This window comes from Equus przewalskii, chromosome 7 (genome assembly GCF_037783145.1).
Source record: "Equus przewalskii isolate Varuska chromosome 7, EquPr2, whole genome shotgun sequence".
Classification (NCBI taxonomy): domain Eukaryota; kingdom Metazoa; phylum Chordata; class Mammalia; order Perissodactyla; family Equidae; genus Equus; species Equus przewalskii.
Genome location: NC_091837.1, coordinates 41,989,364 through 42,013,710, shown reverse-complemented (window position 1 = coordinate 42,013,710; position 24,347 = coordinate 41,989,364). Strand labels below are relative to the sequence as shown.

Here is a 24,347-nt window from a genome sequence, read left to right as displayed (position 1 = left end):
CAGGAATGGTGTCTTGTTATAGTAATGTGGAAGAAGAAACATGCAGTACAACCAAAAACTTGTACAGGATCAGTAAACACAGTTTTTAAAAAGGCAAATAATCCTATAATCTGAAAAGGTATCTTAAAAAAATTCATCTCTTAATTGTATAATATAAGCTAGTTGTAAATAGTGGTAATATTTAAGATATTTACATTCCACACAACCTCCCTCAGCATAACGAGTCAGTATTCAGGAAAACCTTTGAAAGTTGGAGACAAAATACTTTGCATAAAACCTAACAATAGTAAGGTTGTTTCAGATAACTTTATTTTTCAGATAACGGAAGCCTCAAAACTTAAAAAAAAAATTCATATTTCACTGAAAGATCTTTCTAAAATACCTTAGTTAATACTCTGTCTTTTGAATAATGTGCCTTAACCGACTCACTGTCCTAATTATAAAGATCTGCTGTTGTGCTGCACTGAGATACAATGATGTCCTCAGTGACTGTTGAAGTAGTTACTCTGGGGTTATTTCCTCTACAGTAAATGCCCCAAGCAGCCGTATTTTTATTTTTACCATCTACTTTTTGTAGATATGGAGTCTCTTCCCTTCAGATGAGTTAGCATTTCTTCCTGGAATCTGTGTGTCATGTTGCTGGTTCACTGCTATTTTTGCTTTATGCCTGACAGTGAGCCTGTACCTATGATACAAGTCAGTTACACTTCTTCATTACTTCACTATAAAAATGTATCTTTCTCTTATTTCCTGGTACTTGACTGGTTCTAGGCTAGGTGGTTGAGGTGTCCCAAAGTCTGATGTCTGGAAGGAGGCATTACTCTGTACACGTGTGCATGCACACAAATGTACTTATAAGTGTGTTCATTTACTGATTGTTTCAAATATTAATACTACATATCATATGTTATTTTAGTGGCTCTGTGAATATGTATCACAAGTGGCACGCTTTTATATCTGAGCCTTAAGAATAGATTTACAGTGATCATCCCACTCTAGACACTTCTTCCCTGCCTTTCCTGGGGCTCCAACGCTACTGCTGTGAAATAGTAGCTATACCTTGGTTTCAAATAAAAGTCAACCATTAGGTTGCATGGAAGAAAAATCTTTGAAATTAGCATTAAATATTAGCTGATATTAGTAATTGTAAGTTTGCAGTAACTGTAGTAATTGTAGGGCCAGATTCAGATCTTTGTGAGAGTTCATAGCCAAGACCAAGTGAGTGAGTCTTATTTTAATTTACACTTGATAGTGATACTTAGATGAATAGATTTAAGTTCAAAATTTAGTTCTTGAGTTTCAAGCAGGATCTAAAATTTGATATATTACCAATTCTCTTTTCAGTTTGAGTTTTTGAAGATGATAAACTAAAGTTCTCATTTTCATGAAACACACAGTGTTTAAGAAACAATTCCAGGAAATAAAACTTCAGGGATAAATACGATCCATTTTCTCCCTCTTTATAAAGAGGGAACATTTTGCATTTTGTTTTGTGGAAAGAAAAGGCATCCCGTTATGCCACTCTTGCACTCTCTTTTAGCAGTATGAGTTAACCTTTGAGAGGGCTTTAATTAAAACTGGAAGTAATTTATCTCACTGACTTAGAACATTTGAGGAAAAACCAAATAAATTAATTAATTAATAGAAAATATAGCCAGTTATGGAAAGCCTTTCTCTCTGTCTTTCTGACCCTGCCATTAAAGGAGAACAATCAATCTATCACCACCAGCTGCATGAATTCAATAGAAAAAACTTTGCGTTTTCTCCTTCCTAAACCCTTGCTGAGTTGTTCTGGCTGTATGTATGTAAAAGTGGGTCATTTGTACCTAAAATACTTTACCAATGCTCCATTAATCTTAGTGATGGTGTTCTCTCTTTTCCTGCAAGAAGTGGGATGAGGAGATATTATGGGTAAAGAAGAGGTAAACTTTTTAAAAAATAGATGTGTAAATGAATAATAGATGAAAGTCGCTTAATATTTTGTAGCCTGGTTTTTGTGATGATGAATACATGAAATATCAATGATTGTTTTGTGGTGTATTTTGTATTATTTGTTAGTAGCATGTAATGCCTTCAGCATTAAGAGGAATGTTTCAACAATTTGTGAAAAAAGAGTATGTGTGTCTTTGGATGTGTACCAAAATATCTTCAGTCTAGAAATAAATGGCGTGTCAGACCAAAATAATGTGAAAAGAGAGATGTATCAAGGACAAAAGATGTTTTTCTTTGGTTATTTTGTTTTAAATGTAAAAGTTCTATCACTCTGTCTCTTACACACAGTAATTGAAAGGGAAAATAAATAAACTAAGACTTGAGAGTTTCTCAGCTGTTAGATGTTTAAATGAATCTTATGAAGACCTTGATTATAGTCTCTATAATATGCTTTGCATTTCATAAAATAATTTCCTTAATAAATCATTTTCAATCTAAAGAGTGAGAGAATGCTAGATGGGCAAGGCTGCATTGACCTTCCCTCTTGGTTTTCTGTGTTGATTGGCAGGTTTCAAAGTTTAACTAGCTACAGGTGAACTGTAATCATTAGTGACTTGGTTCCTTTCCAGATCCCTCTGGAAACTGCAATAGCCAACTTTGCTCATTTATAAAGAAAAAAAGGAAAGGCATTCCCTGAGCAGTTTGGAGTGGGAAGCAGTCACTGTCTCCTTCCTTCTTACTTAAATAAACAAGCTAAATGGAAAAATAAACTTTACTTCTTCACATCTGGTACGAGGCTTCCTCTCTTGTTGAAAGTTCACATGCTCCCTTGGCTGTGCCTGGTCGTGTGAATCAGGTGTCTTCCTCTTTTTCTGTAAAGTGACTTGTGTCACTTTAAAGCTACAATAAAGACAAACCCTGACTGCTTTAACAGTCCAAGAATGTCATTATCCAGAAACAAACAAAATAAAGCCCTCGGCATTGGGAATGACATCAGATGACGTGCAACCCAGCCCCGCCCCCCATCTGTTAGTGGTAAAGCAGTGAGGCCCTATGACAGTGATACACCCAAAAAACTTGAATAAGCAAATTCTGCTCGGTCCCTTACATAGGTTAAGATTATACTTCTTTGTGTGCATGAGCTCTACTTAATGTGATTAATTTTTCAATTTATTTCCCTGTATGGCATATACTGACTTTGGCAACCCAGAACAGGATGTCATAGGCAGCAATACCATGATTTCTGAGGTACACTGGCATTTATTAACCACCAGATTACTGCTAGCCATCAAAATTTATTTTTATGGACTCCCCATATGTCTTTCTACCCCCACCTCCACCCTCCTATGCTCCTGGACTACTTTCTAAGAACTCCCCTCCCTTCTGGCATCCCTTCTCTAATGAAATACTTCAATAATTGGTATTTAATATTATTGCAATTTTTCTGTCTAACTTCTCCATGAAACAGGAGTATCATTTGCATCCTCTTTTACCTCAGAACCTTACAGACTTGGTGCTTCTAATTACATAGTTGAACATTCCACAATGTTCTTTAGAAACACACCCTTCGTGTAACACAGAATGCAATTATCACTACTTAAAGCTTGGTTAAGAAGTCACTTTGGGGGGAAAAGTACAGTACAAAAGCTAGAGGAGTTGAGTTTTTTCCTTTGCATACTAAGCATAGTGTTTCATCCCAATGCCTTTTGTGAGGTTTTGTGAGAACAGTATTTGCCAGGACATTGTTGGGATGCTTTTGTTTTTAGTGTTTCAATTGATTGATTTTCTTTTTAGTTTTTGCGGTTAAAAACCTAGTCGATAAACAATGTTTAATTTTTTTCAATGCTCTTATTCCCTGCTAAGGCCAGCCTGAGAGGAGAAGGTAAAGGTCAAGTGGCATAGGCATCCAAAAAGTGGTGGGAGGTGGATATGATGCTCATCCAGAGCAAGTTGCTGTTGTCATAGCAAAATGGCCTTTCTTTTTTTTTTTTGAGGAAGATTAGCCCTGAGCTAACTGCTGCCAATCCTCCTCTTTTGGCAGAGGAAGACTGGCCCTGAGCTAACATCCATGCCCATCTTCCTCTACTTTATATGTGGGACGCCTACCACAGTATGGTGTGCCAAGCGGTGCCATGTCCGCACCCGGGATCCGAGCCAGCGAACCCCGGGCTGCCAGAAGTGGAACATGCTCACTTAACCGCTGCGCCACTGGGCCAGCCCACAAAATGCCCTTTCTAACTCTCTTATGCTCTCAGGTACCTCCTTTGAGCATAACCACAGAATGGCAAGGGGCTTGGTAGGCATCATCGTTGGTTTGTTTCCATTTTCCAAAGGAGGGGATTGAAACAAAGCAATCAAGGATCCAGTCCTAAGATCAGACAGTGAGGTTTTCTCCCTTTCTTTTTAATGTGTTTGGCTAATTGTTACAAATAAGCGTCCTGTTTAACTATCATACACAATTTTGATCTCTTCCTCTTTCTTTTTTCTTTTTTTCCCAAACTCTAATGTCATGGAACCATCTGGGGTTAGGGTTGCCTGTTTGCTAAATCTGGCGTCCGTTTCTGTGATATTCAAAATGCAGATTCCTGAGTCATTTCCTAGAACCAGTGACTGGTAAATCTCTGAGAGAGAGGATAAGGAATCTATGTGGTAAACGTGTTCTTCAGGGGATTCTAATGCCATCCTTGAATTAGACTTTGTGAGAAATACTGATCTGAATGATTCTGAGCTTTAAGTGGCCACATTGCTTTCATCAGGAAAAATCAGTAGTAATTCCAACCAGATTTTCTACTTTGTTACATTCAGGTCAAATATAGCCTGTGCTGTTTCAGTTGCTGAAACAAATGGGAATGTTAATTCTAGTCTTGCTCACTATGACTCCTGATGTATCATTCAGCACTTTCTACCACCACTACCGTCATCACTATCTGACCAGCAGAGTGACTTTAAGAGCCTCAGTGAGCACCCAGGTCAACAGCAGTGATCCACTGCACCTCTCTTGACTGTTGATTGTCTCCATTCATAGCTATGATCACTTGTTTCTTCATGCTGTTTCTTCCTAGGAGTCGCCTTTGTTTCTTCACTTTTTACCCAAAAAGAAAGAGCAATTTGTCTTCCAACTTATGCCATTGGTCCACATACCTCAGTTTCATTAGGAGGTTCCTTACATTTCGCTTCTTAACAAAGATTTTCCCAGGATAGGTAAGAGAATGAAAGCTTGTAAGGGAGAGTGAAGATTGTATTCCTGGGTGAAAAATTATCCTCCTGGGTTAAGTTTTAAATTTATCTTATTAGAAAATTTGAAGTTTAAAAAATTCAAATAGTAAATTCAAAGTTTAATTGTATAGAATCATATAGTGAGGTAGGAATCCCATTTTCTTTTAGTCTGACTCAGTCTTTTGGAGTCTGTATTCTCATGTAATGAATACAATATGTATCTCAGGATGTTATTGTGAGAATTAAATGAAGTATATTACAGCTCCTGGTATAGTTCTGAGGTGTTTAGAAAATTTTGGTTAATTTAGATGTTGGTTGCATCTAATAACAATTAGGAAACCTTTCTCAACCTTAGACTAAGATAATATTTTGAAAGTCTGTTGTTTTTGTAAATTTTTCTTTGAGCAATCTAAAATAATCACATTCTTATAAAGATCTAGAACTTAGGACGTTATAATTGTGTTTCACTGTTTTTCTCATTGCCTTTTTTTACCAATAAAAGATACTGTATTGATGAACCCCAAGGGCAAATTATCCCTCTGGCAATTACCCTGCTAAGTAGTATGGGTTTCTTTGATTGTGTGTCTGTTTTTTCCTTCCTTTTCTTTCTTCTAAGATCCCTCCCAGTTCAGTCCTTGCTCCCCATCCCCACCCACAGGAGCTTATGATATAGGCATACAGTGTGGTCTCCACCATCACAACCTGTTACATGGCAGCACAATAGGAAAAGAACATTGATTCTGGAGTCAGAGGACATGCATTTGACTAATTTGCTACTTCTGAGTGTGGTAATCTGACAAAGATTAGCTGAGATAATATACATGAAAGAACTCTACATGAAGTATAAAAACGTAAATCTCCCTATGATTAGGGATTTATGTAAGTAAGAGTATTAACATTTATTGTATGGCCTAATATATGCCAGGCACTTCACGTACGTTGTCTTCTCTACTATAACCCTATAAGGTAGGAGATACTATTCCCATTTTACAGATAACTAGCCTCAAGCCACATGATTGTAAAGTAGTAGAGCATGATTTAAATCAGATTTGTCACTCACCACACCGCTGTCCTCATTGGTTTAGGAACAGCACAGGTCAGGCCATTCTTGGTCCTGCCTCTTAGCTACCAAGGGGAGAGGGAAGGAGTAGAGGAGACAATGGAAGGAGACGCTCTGTGTTTGCAGTCAGCAAATAAGGAGCTATCTGAGAAAATAGGCTGTTACTGACTTGTTAGGACATATTTCTGCCACTGGCTGTGTGACAAAACTGAAAAGCCAGAGAAGCCATAGCACCAACGAGAGTTTCTTCACGAGGGCAGGGCTGGGCCCCTCGTCTGCCACCCACCATCCCTTTATCGCTGTAATTATTTTTCCCTCTGTCAAACAGGAGTGATTGATTTATTATATTTTTTAAATGAGTATTATAAAAATTTTAAGCTTTACTATGTTATTAGGATGATTATGTAATTTTTAAACCTAGAAAAGTGATAAAACCTAAAGGTTTATGGAGTCAAAAAGTTTAATGGAGTTTAGACTCACTGAACTTTAGCAGTGTTTTTCCCCTTGAACACAAACGAAGTCAAAGTTTTCACCTGGCCTAAGGCCCCAGGTGACGTCAGCCAGTCAGGTGAAGCTCTTTCCTTCTGTGTCAGTGCAGTCTTCCATAGGGCCCTATTCGGGTTTGTCAAAACAGCGGGAGTACCTCTCAATGGGAAAGTGGAAGCTGAGCTACTTCTGTTCTTGGTGAGGGGTGATTATTATAATCAAGCAAAACTGAGGAGGTATGATGAGAAATTAATTTTTAAGAAATAGAAATTACAGAGAAAGATTCTCATTATTATACCTCAGCGTTGGCTTTAGGCTTTTAGGACTATTTAAATTATCAGAACCATTTTTGCCTATCTGCTTATCTGCTGTTGATAAGGGGGCCTCAATACATTTGTAAAATTTCAGACTGCTTGATGGTTTGTACACCTGAAAATGTTGACTGGATCTAGTATTGCACATTGTCAGAGACCAGGTCTTCTTACAGGACTTTCAATAAGTAATTATTTCTACTTTACGTAAGTGTTATTAGGCTTAGCAATGTGGATACTTTCGTGAATAAGACTGGCAAACAATATTGGAAGTTATTAAATTTATTTAACATAAGTCCCTAACTCTCCCCTCAAAACAAAAGAAAACAAATCTCAGTCTTCTCCACATGGAAGTAAAGAAGGTTTTCCTTCCACATTTTCAAATTTAAACATCTAAATTGTATTTGACTTTAAACTTTGCAACGAAAGCAAAACAAGCATGTAAAGTGATGGAGAATGTTCAGGAAATTATACCATGGCCTAATGTTTTGCTGCTTTTCATTTTGGCCATTCACACCCGAAAGGGTTACTTATTTTCTTTGTAAATGAGGCAACAATGTGGAAGAAAAATCACTTACAGTGGGAAAGATTCGAATATTCTAGTTGATATTTAAAGTAGCACTCATGAGCTGCGTCGTAAAATTGGAATGATATGTACAACAAGTTTTAAAGTCATGACAGGCCTTTAAAATGTCAGGGAGATTAAAATGGAAAAAGGCCGGTGTGTCTGGTTCATGAATTTTGGTCATGAACATGTTGTATTCAAGAACCATTTTTATGTCCCTGTGCTTCTAGGCCTTGCTGCTTCAAACACAACTTAGGTGGAATATTTTCTTAATAATTACACTTAAGCACCTGATGATCTAATGAAGATGATTTCTTAATGTGTCAAAATGAGTTCTTTGTATCTTATTTGAACTTTTGTTGCCTTAAGCTAATCTGCTTTGGGCTTCTCACATCCAGGCATTTTACAAGGCAGGCTCTAGCAGGGGCATTCATTTGGAATGCTGCCTTTTGTTTACTCGCTTTCCCAGACTCTCACTGCTTCCTTTGGTCATCTGGCGTCTTCACTAATGTGATTGGTCCTCCTGGTCTCTGCAGGTGGCCAGGAGCCTTTATAAGTGGGATTTACGAGGGACTCACCACCCTGGCTGCTAATGAAGGGAGCCATGGGGATTTTGTTTTGTTTTCTTCAATCTGTCTTCCAAGAGTAAAGGAAAATTGTGTTCTGGGGTTGCAATCTCCTTTTTTTCCATTACTTTAATTTTTACAATTGATTTACTAACTGTGGTGCAAAAATACAAATATTTTTGTTTAGGAGTCAGAATGTTTTCATCTGCCAGCACTTCATGCTAATCCCTGGAATTGTTTATTGTTGAACCTGGAAAGAACACAGTGTCGTCTCTGTTTAAATTCAACCAACTGACATTTCACCTTCATCTGTTTTTGTCTTTCAGGAGATTTTTGAACAATTTGGCCAATTAAAAAAAAAGGAAAGTATATGACTGGGAGCCTTGGATTCTAGCACCATCCTTGCCATTTAGTGCTTCTCTAATCTTGAGTAAGTCACTTACACTCTTTTGGTTTCTCATCTGAAAAAAAAAGGAAAGTGTTACCAAGGTACATATGAGATCCAAGATGAAGTTTCACATTCTTCTAACTTTCTTCTCTTTTTACTACCAAAGTGAACTACCATGGCCTTTCTTTGATTTTTGGGTAAACCTACCATTGAGAAACAAACTTGCATCTGATCAAATGCTTTAACCAGTAGTCAAAGCAATAATTAAAGTGTCAGGGTCTTCATTTTAGAAGCAATGTGCTTTTCAGATTATAACCCAGTTTTATAGAGAAAGGATTTATTTGCCTTTTCCAAAAGTGAAACATGGAGCCCATGTTTTAGTCATGCTTTATAAGACAATGGTTCTCAGGTATGGTTTAAAGGTCTTCCATGGGTCATGGATTCCTTGGGTTTTAGAATGAGAAAGGACATCCGCAATCATTGGGTCCAATCCTTTAAATTTTACTAACAAGGACTCAGACAGCCCAGAAATGCTTAGTAGATCATCCATGGTCACAAAGCCAGTAGAGCTGCCAGTAGGGCCCAAACTCCAATGACGAAATGGCACATACCAGGGTAGAGGTGTCCGAATGAAAAACAGAGAGTGAAAGCTTGAGAGGAGGGACCGTTTATTCCAAATCTGAAAACTTATAAGTCACTTTTCACAGTATTAGATAGTTCATTAGTTTCTACATTGTGGCTCCAGATTAAAGTCAGTCTGATCCCACAAATGTTTAATGAGGACATACTGGGTGTGAGGCTTTGAACTGAGGTGCTGCCCCTGCAAAACTGTGCAATGTCACAGTTGCTGCCTCAGAGACTTTACAGTCCAACCTGGAGATAAAACAAGTACACAAATAGCACTGTGCAAGTTGCTGGGAATAAAAAACAATAAAAAATGCAAGTTTTCAAAGTCTCAAAGGAGTTTTTGAGGATTTCAAAGTCCAAAGGAGAGATGGACTTACACAGAACCTGATAGGTCAAGTGTTCATTAGCCAGTCAAAGGGAAATTCAGGGTGCTCTGGGAACTCACAGGCAAGGTCTTAAATCAGACTGGGAGAAAAGAAAGGACCTAGTAAAATAGTGAAATTTTGGCAAGTTTTCCTGTTCTTGAGTTAGTGATTGCTACTAGAGAAAATCCCTCAACCATGCAGATTGATATCACTATGAATTCATTGTCCCTGACCGTAAATACGACTTAGTTATATCTTTGACTGTTGTTAGCTAAGTCCCTCTCCTTTTCCTCTAATCAATTATTCCAAATCTATGCCACTCTCTTCACCCCTGTACCCAACTACCCTTTCCTCAGCAGGCTGCTCCTCTCACTTCCAGGAGCCCCTGAAGAGTCCCAGTATTGGCCTTGACTTTAGCTGACCTCTGAAAACTAGTGATATCAAGGACTTTCTCTCCAGCCCTGCTTCCCCTTAAATTTGAGATTTGTCTATCAAACTACTGCTGGATATCTCTATTTGGGTATTTCACAGACATCTCAAAATCAATATGTCTAAGACCTGAATGCATCTCCTTTGCTTCAAAACCTCATCTTCCCCCTCAGAGTTCCCCAATCAAAGAAGGTACCACCATTCTCCCCAATTTGCATTTTAGAAAAATTATTCTGGCTGGAACATGCCAAGTGCAGAAAGAATGTCCAGTTAGGAGGCTGCAATAATCCAAACCACTGCACTCCTTGTCATGGTATTTAGTACCTTATATGTAATTGTGTAAGACACAAGACAGTCAAGTGATTAACAATATGGCTTTGAAGTAAGATGGTTCTATGTCTGATTCCTGGCACCACCACTTATCAGCTAGCCTGTTGACCTTGAGCAAATTATTAAACTTTCTAAGACTGGGTTACCTCCCCTGACCAATGGGGAGAATAATAGTACTTACTATATCAAAGGTTGTTCTGAGGATTAAATGAGATATCACGTATGAAGCTTTCAGCACTGACATTCCTAACTAAGATCTATGAGGGCAGAGACCATTTCTAGCTTGTTCTGCATTGCATCTGCAGGACCTGACAAAGAGAAGGCACTCAATAAATATTTGTTGAATGAATAAATGAGATAGTGTCATGCCTGAATGTACTAACAGTGGAGATGGAGAAAAGCAATGTAAGGTAGAGACCAAGGCTTCATCCTGAGTCACTTGTCCGTGTCATTAGTCACCAATTCCTGCTGATCCTGAATACTTCTCAGATCTGCCCGTCCTGTGTAACCCTACCATAGCTGCACCCATCCAGACATCATGATCTCTCACCAGGACTATAGTAGAACTTTCTAAACACTCTCCCTGCATCCTGTTTTGCCTCCTCATGAGTCCCTTCCAGACTGCCACTAGATGAATCTACTCAAAGCTGAAATGGGAACATGTCATTCCTTTGCTTAATGCCCTTCCGCATGGCTACTTTTTGTGTACAGGATCCAGTCTCAACTCCTCACACCTGAGGATACATTTTCATCTTCCTTTCCTACCACTCCCTCTCTCACATTTGGTAGTCTAATAATGCTGGATTGGTCTTGTCTTCTGAACATACTGTGCTATTTCACGTTTTCATGCTTTTGAGAGGTCCTTGCTTATTCTTTCAACACCCTTCTCTCCTGTACCAGTTAGGATTACATTTGTTTGCAAATAGCAGAAAACACTAAACAGCAAATTAGAAGTTTCTTTCTTTCCCATATAAACAAAGTTTGGAGAGAATTGTCTGAGGCTGATAAAGCATCTCTGCTGTCATCAGAGACCCAGGCTGTTGCCTTGTGGTTCTGCCATGGATGTCTTCCATTTGTTCCTCTCTCCCTTCAGTACCTTCTCTAGGGCTTTATTGCATTAATCATCTCCTTTCTTCTATTATCACCTCTCCCTTTTCTTTGAGGGAAGAACCTCATCCTACAACATCCTTCCCTCTAATTACTCTTTCCTGCCATTTTACCTTTCTTACATCTACCAACTTACTTCCATCCTCGTTAACCACACTTCTTGAAAAAATAATTGCTACATGCCATGGCACATTTTCATTCTTAATCCTACTGACCTCTCTTATCTGTTGAAACTGTTGACTACCTCCCATTTCTCCTAGCTCTCTTGTCCCTTGGCTTTCACAACCCTGTTGGTTCCTGGTTTCCTTCCTACTTCTTCTATGGCTCCTTCTCCATCTGCTTTGTTGGGTTTTCCTCTTCCTTTGCTTGACTCTCAAGTGATAGTGTTTCTCAGACTTCCCTCCTTGACCCTCTTACTCCACACTTTCTCCACTAAGGCAATCCCTGGGTAATCTCACCAGTATTGATATCAACTCTCTCTGTGGCAGCTGTCTGTCTCCAGGGTCTGTTTGTTCAGTCCCCACTCCTGAGCTCGAGTCCTGAATTTCTAACTGCCTACTGAGAGGGCTTCTCATGTCTGTTCCTTCCATCCTTGGTTATGTGCAGTTCCTATCACCTCTTCCTACACTCTTGCAGAAACCTTTTATCTGATCTCTAATCCAACTTTCACACTGTCACCAGAGTTTCCTTCTATTTTTTAAAAATTTGATTGTTAATTCCTTTTTTGAAAACTTCTATTGGCTATCCCGTGTTTCTGGGATTAAATTCAAATTCCTAATCTGGCATATAAAGTTCCTTACAGAGTGGACCCAACCTACTTTCGTATTCTCTTCTCTTCCACTCAATGCCCCCCAACAATGAACTTTCAGTATTTCTAAAATAAACCATGCCTTTGACATTCTGACCTATTGGCCTGTGAGATCATCCCAACTCTATTTGATAAATCCCTACTTTATCCTTTAAAGTCCCCTAAATGTCATCTCTTCTCTGATATTTTCTTCTTTTCTCCACACAGTATTGCTACATTCTCTGTGCTTTTATAGTACTTTGTTCCTACTTCTAGTGAACATTTACACATGTGCAGATCTGTCTTCACCTCTAGATTAGGATCTCTTTGAGATTAGAGACTGCCTTTACCGTCCTTCCTAGCACAGTTCATAGTACCTTATAGGGGAATAAATAAAAATAATTAAATTAGGAAATAGGAATAGCTTTTACTCTAATAATAATAATTTTTGTTTTGGACATATTAATTTTGGACATATTGAGTTGACATATTGAGGCTAAGTGGTGAGCAGCAACTCAGAAAAGACTTTACAGCCAAAGATGTAGATGTAGGAATCACCAACAAAGATAATAATAAACAACTGATTGGACCCCATTTATTTCAAGCATGGGCTAAAGAAACGTAGAACATCTGTAGGAAGTAGGGGAAGGGTTGATAATGGGAATTTGGGGTACAAAGGGAGAAAATCCATAAACATCCTTATTGGAAAAAAACCCATATTTGACACTTCTGCCTGGGGTCTTCTCCCCTCTAACAAAAGTATGCAGCCCTTCCACTAATTTGAAGTCCAAAATCCAGAAAAAGAATGGCTCAAAAGATATTCCTTCTTTTTCTTCTAGAATCAGAAGCTACCGAATTAAAATTTTCATTCTCCTGGCTACTTCAAACCCACCTTGTTCATTCTCTTCCTCCTCTTTTCCTGTTTTTGTAGGGTATGTGTGTGTGTTTCTGCCCCTTTTGCAAAAGTAAGAGAGTGGGTAGGGTGGAAATATCTGTTTTGTTCCCCTCACAAAATCATCAATAAACTGAAAAAGCTTAAGAATTTTTTTTTTAAATGGAAAAATAATATCTTTGCAGATTCAATGCATTTAGATAGAATTTTTTTCTCTACCTCTCCCCTTGTATTCCACTCCTTTGCTTTCTTAGTGCCTCTAGGAAATATAACACTGGCTAATGCAGATTATTTAATTAAACAAATAAAGTGAGTTCTGTGTTTCCAGATAACTACTTAACATTTTAAAAATTGATAAATTTAATTATATAAAAGTTAAGACTGTCTGCATTGAAAAATAACAACAAACACTATAAGCAAAGTCAAAAAGCAAAATGGCAACTGGGGGAAATGTTGCAACTCTTATCATACATAAAGGACAAAATTCCTTAATACATAAAAAGCTCCTACAAATCAAAAATAAAACCAACAACCAAATATAAAAATGGATAAAGTTTGGAAATTTCACAGAAGAAAATTCAAGGACTTTTAAACATTTGAAAAGATATTCATTTTCATTAATAATAAGAGAAGTGCAGATTAAAACTACATTAAGATATCATTTTTAATCTGTCAGATTGATGAAGATCCAAAAATAGATAATATCCTATGTTGTTGAAGGTATGGGATACATACATTGCTAATGGGAGTGTGAATTGGTTCAACTCTTAGTTCAACCCTCACTTAGTGCCTCACTATCAGGGATTCCCTCCAACTCAGCTTTTCTGTGCTCTTGGCGTTTTAACTACTTGATGTAGACAGACTTTAGAGAAACTGAACTATGATTGAAAATATTTCTGATGTGTGGAAGAAATGAAATCTGCTTTGTGTCTGCTAAAACAAAACAAAACAAAAGCAAGGCAGTTGGCAATATTTAACAAAATTAATGCATATATCCTTTGACCCAGTAATTTCACTTCTAGGAATTTATCCAAGTGCTAAAATTAGTGTGTATTAGTTACTGCAGGGTTGGTTATTCCACTATCTTTAGTAATGACAAAGATTGGAAACTAAGTGTCCATCATTAAGGGACTAGTTTATAATAATCATGGTATATACATGCCAGGGAATTCTCCGAAGCCACAAAAAAGAATGAGGAAGTATGTGCCTAAATAGAAAGATCTCTAAGATATTTTTTAACTTAAAAAAGCAAGGTCCAAAAGAGTGAATGTGTTTAACTTACCTTTATTTATATATGTATTTTAAAAATCTAAAGTATCTCTTTCCAAAAAAAAAATAATGAAAGTGGTTCCCTGTGAGAGGAGACTGTGGAATAAATACTTTTTACTATACATTGTTTTCTACTGCTAGATTTTTAATCAGGTAAACATATTATCTACTCAAATTAAAAGGAAGAATTTTTTTTCATCCTTAAAATAGAAATCTTCTATTTTAAACACCTACAGAGGCACAGTTTCCCTATTGATTCAATATAGCTTGTGATACCATTGAAAATGTTTGTGATATCATTGTTTCTTAAGTGCCAGCTGTATGCCTATAACTCTGCTAGGTGATGTGGGAGTTATAAAGAGAAAGATAAACGTGAGCAAAGCAAGAAAAGGATTAAGGCTGTGGAGCCGGCCCCGTGGCCGCGTGCTTAAGTTCCCACGCTCCGCTTTGGCGGCCCAGGGTTTCACCGGTTAAGATCCTGGCTGCTGACATGGCACTGCTCATCAGGCCATGCTGAGGCGGTGTCCAACATAGCATAGCCAGAGGCACTCACAAGTGCAATATACAACTATGTACCGGTGGGGGGCTTACGGGAGAAGAAGAAGAAGAAGAAGAAAAAAAAAAAAAATTGGCAACAGATGGTAGCTCAGGTGCCAATCTTTAAACAAAAAGAAAAAAGGATTAAGGCTGAAAAGTCAAGTGAGGGAATGGGATGGAGAACTTGAACAAAGGCACAGAGACAGATATGGGCTTATTTGTGGGGAACAGCAATAAAATTAAATTGATAGAAGCAGGTGTTTCATATTGGAGTATGATGAGAGGTAAGTTTGAGTAGACACAGAAGGATAATTAATGAAAGGGTTTTTTTTAACACTAAGTTGTGAAATTTGTTTTTCATCTTAGGGGTTATCAATTTGGGACTACTTCCTATATCATCATGGAAAATTTCTTTCAAAGTTCCACATGAGCAACTACTATAAATAAACTCAACAAGTTCATTATCTCATGATAGTAAAAATATCTGAAGGGATATTAAAAACAAATTATATTTATTTATAATCTTTACTATGCACATGTTCATAAACTGTATTTGTCACTGTACATTTTCCTATAACAAACCTACAAAAGTGTTACCTTAAGAAGTATTGCCTGTCAATTAAGAAAGTCAGTGTTTTGCAGCTGTCAAATGTCAACGTCCATAACGATAGTGGTAATGATGATGATAAAAGCATATAGGGCTTACTTGTTGGCAGCATGCGTAAAATTTTAAAGTAACTTCTTTATTGTAGAAAACTGGAAAATAAAGGTAAGCATAAAGGAAAAAAAGTACATCCTATCATCATGTCACCCACTATTTTGTGATTTATATCACACTGTTTGGATTTCTCTCTATCTTACGAGGTTATTTATGTATTTTTTCCTTATAGAAGTGGGACTGTATTGTTTTATAATATATTTTCCACTTCATATATTATGAATAAATTTCTGTGTCAAAAATATACTTCTTACGTCTTCATAATGTTCCACTTATGGGTGGTTTTGTGAGGGTTAAATGAGATAGTGCATGTGAGGTACACAGTAGGTGCTCAATAAATGGTGGTGGTTATTTCTGTTACTATAATGTGCTTACCTCTTTCCCTGTTGAGGGAATGAGTATTAGGTTATTCCCAGGGGTTGGGGTGTTAATGTTTTACTTTATTATTTCATAGTAGGCATTAACTATTTTCATCAGCTAGAAACATTTTTCTCAGCTGATTGTTCTTTCTTTTTATTTGTTTTACATGTTAAATGTGTGGAAGTTTTGTATTTTTACTAGTCAAATCTGTCAGTCTTATCCTTTGTAATTTCTAGGCCTAGAAAGCTAAATTCTCACTATGATACCATAATAAATCTTGATACGTGATAAATATCAGCATAATAAATATTTAATTCTGTTTCCTCTTAGTTTTTATATGGTTTGATGGGGGCAGGCATGTAAATGTATTAGGTATAGATATTTAAATTTAATCTTTTCTTCTCTCTAGAATTTATCACTTTTTAAATTGTTGATCATTATTTCAGTATCATTAAATGAATAATTTCTCCTTCCCTTTATTGTTTTACAATGCCTCAACTGTCATATAATAATTCTTATAAAGTCTTTTGGGACTGTAGCCAATGAGCTTCTCATTCTTGTGCCAGCCCTATATTTTAAATTATTAAATTATTCAAACAATGTTTTTGAGGACCTACTATGTAGGAGGGTACCACAGTAGGTGCTGTGATTTCAATAATAGGCCAAAGCAGAAAAACGTAGTCCCTGCCTTCGTGTAGCTTAGAATTTAACAGGGAAGACACACATTAATCAAAAATGAGGTAATAGGAAGGAGATGAATACGTTCTGTGGGAGCTTTAGCAAAGTGTTGAGGTGTCAGGGAAGCAGTGCTTGAGTTGAGATCTAAAGGATGAATGGGATTTCACTAAGACAAAGTAAAAGACAGGATAGGTGGTATTACAGGCAGAGGGAACATACATGTTTAAAAGTTGGTCAGTGTTGCTGGAGCACACTGTTTAGGAAGAGAACAGTGCAAGATAAAGCTGGAGAGATGAGTAGGGATATTTACAATGTTGATTTTTATCCTCAGAGCAATATAAAACCACAAAGGGCTTTAGCAAAGAGTTGACATGATTATATTTTCACTGTACTGCAGAGAAGTGATTGGAGGGATTGCCAGAGAGGAGGCAAGGAGAGCAATTAGGCAAGTTGGTGCTGGCTCTCGGCAGGAGGCCTTGGTTCCTGCTCGTGAGGGCCTCTCCGCAGAGCTGCTTGAGTGTCCTTACAGCATGGTGGCTGCTTTCCCTTAGAGCAAGAGATCCAAGAGGTTGAGACACAAACTGCAATATCTTTTATGACTTTGGAAGTCACACATTGTCACTTGTTCAATATGTTATTTTATTATTTATTTATTTATGTATTTTGTGGGGAAGATTCAAAGGAGCTAACATCCTTTGCCAATCCTCCTCTTTTTTTTGTTGTTTTTTTTTTTTTGCTTGAGAAAGATTGTCCCTGAGCTAACATCTGTGCCAGTCTTCCTCCACTTTGTATGTGGGATGCCTCCACAGCATGGGTGATGAATGGAGTAGGTCTGCACTCAGGATCCAAACCCACGAACCTGGGCCACCAAAGCGGAGTGTGCAGAACTTTAACCACTTGACCGTGGGGCCAGTCCCTCAATATTTTTATCCCACAAGTCAGCCCTGATTCAATGTGGGAAGGGATTACACAGAAGGTGAGAATCAGTGGAGCCGTCTTGAAAGATGGCTACCACAGACTAAACCCTGTGGAACTGCAACATTAGAGTGCTGGGTAGTGTATTATGGGAGTGCAAAGGAAATTGAGAAGCAGCTTAGGGAAGGAGGAAAACTAGAAAAGTCGTGAGATGAAATCAGCAGAAGGAAAGAAAGTTTCAAGAAATCTACCAAGGGGCTGGCCCTGTGGCACAGTGGTTAAGTTCGGCATGTTCTGCTTCAGCAGCCGGGGTTCATGGGTTCAGATCCTGGTCACGGACTTACACCAATCATCAGCCATGCTGTGCTGGTGACTCACATATAAAGTGGAGGAAGATTGGCAACAGACGTTAGCTCAGGGCTAATCTTCCTCAGCCAAAAAAAAAAAAAAAATCTACCAGGACAATGTTAGATGAGAACTGAAAAATGTTCATTGGATTTGGTGACACGAATTTAAAGGCCAAAAGCTCTGTCTTCATAATTTAACATTTATTTTGACTCATCTCCTCTTACAACCTTTTTTGAAGAAATTTTCTTCCATCTTTTCTTTGATAGTCTTCCTTATGAATTTATGGATGTTTTCATAATGTTCCCCCAAAATTCTACTGTTATTTGCAATTAAAAAATGATGTTATCACATATTCATCATTAAGGTGATTCCTAGGTATTATTTTTGTTGTTCCTATTGTGAATAGAATTTCTTCTCTGCCCCCATTTCCACCATACTGTTTTTAATCTGGAAATGTATTACCTTCATCCCCTATTTTATGGATAAGGAAACAGGCCCAGAGAAGACAAGTGACCTGGCTAGGATACAGTGTAGGACGGTTGGGAACTGATCTTGCACATCCAAATGTTATTGTGCTACATTAATAGGAAATCAAGTTGCTTACCCAGTCAAATCTTGTTAAAATTAATACTTCCTTAAGTATCCCTTTCTTTGTATCAGATTTCAAAGTAGTCACATGCATTTTGTAGCACATCTCTAGTTTTTAGCTTTGTCATTTTGAAATATATTGTCATGACTTGAGAAACTGCTTCTCATCTCTATTCAATTCTCCCAAGACCCACTTCCTACCAGATAGGAACTATTTCTTCTTTGAGGTCCACATAGACCTAACAACCTATTGCGCTGAATAAATATTTAATGAAGATTGAATATTTCCTCTGTGGTGGGTCAATTACTCTTGTTGATTCTCTGAGGAAAGCTTTTTAAAAAAAAATCCATGTAGTAAGTTAAGAAATTTGTTTTCCTGAATATTGTTACTAGTACCAAAGTTTGTTTCAGTGATATAAAAATTTATGTCTTAGATTTTTTCAGTTGTCTATTTTTCCTGGTTTATATGTGCAGTTTGAATTTTTATGTTATCTCAAGTACAAATCTGGGATTCATTGACCTGGTAGGATGCAATAAAGTCATTTGCTATGAGGTTTGGTTTTTCTAGAATTTAGGATATTTGAGCTCTGAAAGTGAAAAATATTTGCTAATGAGGTGTAAGGATATTAGTGGTGCTTTTTTTTGGGGGGGGGGGTGAGGAAGATTGGCCCTGAGCTAACATCTGTGTCAGTCTTCCTCTATTTTGTATGTGGGATGCCACCACAGCATGGCTTAATGAGTGGTGTGTAGGTCTTTGCCCGGGATCTGAACCTGCAAACCCCGGGCTGCTGAAGCAGAGCATGTGAACTTAACCACCATGCCACCGGGCCAGCCCCTTAGTGGTGCATTCTTTAATTGAAGAAATAGAATTTTTATTCATAAGTATCTCCCAAAACATAAATAATTCTTTCCTTTTAATGACAAAAAATTGTATTTCTTGTATTTTTAGCTGTCATATATTTAATTTTATTCTTTTAAACTTTTCTTAACTGATAATAGGTTTAAATGAAATATGCTTATATTTGCCTGTGGAGTCTCTAAATTCATGAAGTCAGCAAAATAGCTTGAAAGTTTTCAACATGTAAAACTGGAATCACTATAGTGGAATCATTTAGTGCAGATTGTTAGTGTGGCATTCAGATGGAATTTAGCAGACTCAATTAGAAAAACAAACCCTCATTTAAACAAAAACAGAAAACAATGAGCAAGTAGGGGAAAGGGTGCGTATATTTTTCATCCTCTTTCTACACTAGGAAACGTGAACATAATTTTGAAATAGAGAATTCATGCCTAGTGACAAAATATCCTCCATTTTTAAGGAATAACTCCACTGTGTTTCACATTTGATAACGTCTGGGCCCTAAATTTCTATTTGAATAATTGTTGACATTGTTTGTTATTTTACTAGAGGAAAATTGTGTGAGTGTGTGTGATGACAGTTATAATACATATTTGATAACAAGGGTCAAATAAATCAGTTGGGTCATAATGGTCTGATATCCGTTTTTAAGGTCTTTTTGACCCAGGAGTCTGTGACCTGTGAAATTTCCACTTTTTTAGATTTGTTAGGATATTTTACAATGCAAGGATTTAAATATAGATGAACACTACTGCAGGAAGTTTGCTGATAAGGCCCAAAATGTAAAAAATATCAAGGTATAAACTGGAAAAAGTTTTTCTGACAACAATTAACACATGTGAGAAGAGAGAGGCTAAAGTTAAGGAAGTTTCTTTTTTCCTCCAATTTATAGCAAAGATAACCTGAAATTTAACCTGGTATTTTCAGTGTCTGATTACTCAGCGGCATTCCAGTTTGTGAAAGCATTGCCAAGAAAATGTACCCAAATCTTGAGTTACAGACCGTTCTTGCTTGTGACTGGAAGGGGCATATGAGTTGTTTGGAAGGTATTGCAGATTCGAAGCTGCCGAAATGAAGGTGGGGACTTGGGGGAGGGTGCGAGTGAGGGAGGGGAAGTTTCCTAGACATTACAGCTCTGTCCAGAGGCCAAATGGGAGATAAATCACCGCTGGCCACCTCTCTTATTATTGAAATGGTTCAGCCCTGGGGTTTAACTGAAGGACTTACAGGGTTTTGAAGTGCAAATAGGATGGTGAAGGGTAAACCCTTTTAGGGTTTCATTTTGATGGATTTTTTTCCTGTGTGGATTTCTGGCACTGACTGTGATCTGGAAGAGGCCCTTAAAAAAAGAAAAGTTTTGTTTTGTTTTTGATCAATCAGGCAGTAAGAACTTTCCACAGGGGTGTACTTTTCCTGCATGCCTATCGATCCTATTGTGTTTAAAAGCAGGTCGTTTAATTGGGTCTTTTTTTGAGCCTTCTGCAATGGAGCTGTCATTTCAAGGTCACATCTTTCTCTTGGTATTAATGCCAAAGTTTGAGAGTGTTGAATGATGTGGTACTTTTGGATTTATAGTTTGGGAGGATTACTTAAGGTCAGTGTGTGTTAAACAAAGTTGTTTAGTCAGAGATCAAACCCATATTAGAACAAACCCTTTATATATTGATAACTATAATTATTTAATCTTTTTTCCATTGAGTTATATAATTGTATATATTCATTTAATTATTTTGTATGCATTCATTTTGCCAGCATTAAAATAAAACCCAGAAAATTCTGAAATTGTGAAATATCTATGCTATCTTATTTACACAGGAGATAAAATATCTTTTTAAATTTACGTTTTTTTAGTAGAATGAGGATGAGAGGAGTCCTTAGTGACCCCAAAGAAAAATAATTGTAACTTAAAGGCTTTTTGTGCAAAAATTTTAAATAAAAATGAAAACATTTGAATTAAAGAAATGTCATTGTAAATGCTTATGTTTCTTTCTTAGAAATATGGTTGACAGACTTTTTTTGAGTTTGAGCTCTTTGTTTTGGATTTAACACAGATATTGCATCATTTACCCTTGTGAAAATGCTAATGTATTTCACTGCAGCAGAGATTTTCTTCAGTCTTGCTTGATATCTGTTATAAAATGGGTTGTTAATCTCCATAATTGACATTGATCATACAATGTTCTTAATTGACATCCAAATCATTGTTTTTTGTTCTTCAAAAATTTCCCTTTACTGTATTTATCTGAAGGTTAAAGTTAAAATTAAATGTAGAGTTTAAATTTACCTATTGCTGCATGAAGATTTTAAATAAGATGATTAAAAAAATAAAAACAAAAATCCCTAGATGGCATCAAGCAGAGTCGCCTGCCTCTACAGTGTCCCTCTCATTAGTTTGTTGCTGGGAGATGTTAATATGACCTTTCCTTTGTTAAAAAAGAGATCTGTAGTCCTTCCCAGAATCCTCTTGTTAACTGTCTTTTTAACCCAAGTTTGAGGTGATCTCAACAGTGAATTGTGAGCTTTTTTTATGAGCTACACATATTGTTGACATGGTGTCAGAGGTTGCTTTTTAATTTCTAATGTGTTTTTGATTTTCAAAGCATGCATATGCCTTTCACAGCAGTAGAAGAGTCAGCATTTCTGAGTCCAGATATTGTATTATGCAAACAAGCCGGGTCAGGCTTAAGAATGCTGCATGATAAGACTTAGATTTACTGAAACACACATGTGAATGAATTTCCCTTTGAATATTGTTGAGGAAAAGAAGATAATTGAGAAAGACTTTTTTCCCAAGAACTTCTCTTGCCTCTTGGCAAGTGAATTGCCCCAATATAAAAGCGTTGGGGGAGAAAAGTGAGCCACAGACTGAAAAGGCAATCCACAAATAATCACTCTTTTCTGCCTTTGATTGTGTCAGAGTTTTTTGTGTGTGTGGCAATTGTTTTCTTTTTCGCTTAGAAGAGGTTTATGGTCTAATGTCTGTCAAGTCAGCCCTTGTCTTAAGGTTGCAGTTGTATTTCTCTCTGCAGTTCCTAGAGGTGATGTTATCTTTTGTTCACTCAGCAGTGTGGTGGCTCCTGAGAGCATCTGTCACTTTAGGCATTACAAGATGGATGGGTCTCCAGTGAACTGCTGGTTGAAGCAAATGGTGAAAATAAGAAAAGACAAGGGGTTTCAGGGTCTGCAGAGCGGACAGACAACAAGGAAATACTGTTAGAAATCAAGAGTAAGCTGAGCAATAGAGAAAGAGAGAGCAAAGATGGATCATATGTCATTTTATAAACATCTTGGAAATCAAAGTCTTTTGGTGGCTACCGTGATCTGAGGGGGACATCTGCATCATGGTAAACAGTTCTGTGCTTTGGATTTGCAAAATGTGCTTGGACATTAAAAGACGTCTGAAAAAAGTGTTGGGAAATTACAATGGTATAGGATGTTTTGTGTGAGGATTTTGCTGTTTGGAGAATTAGTCTTTTAAATGTTGTAAAGATTTAAAAAATTTTTAATCTTTAAATTTATATTTTATTTTCTTTTTTATCTCCTTTCCTTTTTTTTCCTGTTCTTGGAAACATTTGAGCAACTGTAGATATTAAAATGTTTGAAAAGTTTTAACCACATAATAAATAACATCCCTTGCTTATGAAGCTTCTTTGGCATTTTTACAGGAGAATTCTGAAAATTCTATGCTCATGCCTTAGGGAGGCTGGGGGCAGATTTTAAGATATTTTAAGTAACTTTCCACTTAATTTGATGGGCTCTTTCATGAAAGAAATATAATTGTTATTGATCTGTCAGAACAAGGTGGAGATTTTGTATTATATTTAGAAATTCATTTTATTGGTGAAAGTTAGAATTTGTAAATCCCAGCTGATGGAAAGTCCCTCCTGTGGAAGGGAAGGACTAGGCAGGAGCTTGACCAGGGAGTAAGAAAGGAGAAGGGGTTGGGGGTCGGGGGGCGATGTGGTTGAAAAAATGATTTTGTCAAAGTTTTTGGCATTCGTCTATGAAAAAACCTAGTGAAAGGCAAAGAAATTAAGATGATTAGAAGCTTTAAGCTATACAAATGGTAGAGTATCTTCCTTTTCTATGGGTGTAAATAATAGATGAAAGAGTAAGAGTGACAACAAAGGATCAGGTCGTTTAAGAGAATGTGTGCAGCCTGAATAGGGGTCTATGGCCCAGGGCCAAAGGTCTTAGCTTTGAGTGTAATTAGAAGAAAATACAAAAATGTCATTACTAGCAGGTGAAGTGTGCAGCACGTGGCCAAAAATTAGCAATTTTAGACTCTGAAGCTATTGGAATTGGATTACTGACCTTTTTTAAAAATCGTTAAGGTCCTTGTGGAGTCATATAGTTTCATTGGCAGTAATGCAGTTTGACCTTGTTGACCATATGGGGTAATCTTGGGTTTGGACGTAGGGAGCAAGACTCCTGACTTACAAAAAGATGTCTATTTGTGTGTAGGTGGGTGGGAAATACGTGAGTTTGAAAATCTAGGTCTTGCATTTTTAACTGTTCTTGTGCCTGAAGACATTCTTCTGACAGCAAGAGAGGTAAGATAAAGATTTTTATTTCAAAATCTAAAATGGTTCTTTCTCTCTTTCAAGTTGGCATAAAAGGAGAGTAAAATAAAAACTGTTGTTAGAAAACGCAAGTTAATATTACTTTAAATATTTTAATGCTATAAATATGCGTTTTGAAGTTAGTACATTCTTAGGAAACAAAAGAGGTTTTGTTTTCTTTTTTAGACACGGTAACAAAGGAATAGAAACACTTCTAAATTATGTATAAAAATCAATGACAAATAGTTTTTATTTCAGTCGCTGCTTTATGACTATATTTCATATTTTTCCGTGTAATATTTATATTGACCATAATCTACTTAGAGGAAAGAATACTATGCACACTGTAATTTTCAGCCAGTTATATGTAATTATAATAATTATTACATAATTATGCATATTTATATATTTTTATTTATATATTTTATATATAATAATATAAATACTATCTC

The 24,347-nt window shown here is 36.9% G+C and overlaps 1 protein-coding gene across 15 annotated transcripts in view; it reads left to right on the top strand.

Moving 5' to 3' along the window:
• Positions 1 to 24,347, top strand: part of GREB1L (GREB1 like retinoic acid receptor coactivator) — a 243,667-nt gene that overhangs the window by 90,481 nt on the left and 128,839 nt on the right. For 14 of the 15 annotated variants that reach the window (XR_011542603.1, XM_070629709.1, XM_070629713.1 and 11 more), the window contains one exon: positions 8,463 to 8,566. The gene's annotated coding sequence lies outside the window, so the exon portion shown is untranslated. Of the gene's footprint in view, positions 1 to 8,462; positions 8,567 to 23,861; positions 23,887 to 24,347 lie in introns of those variants that run through there. The other variant, XM_070629706.1, reaches the window with a different exon arrangement.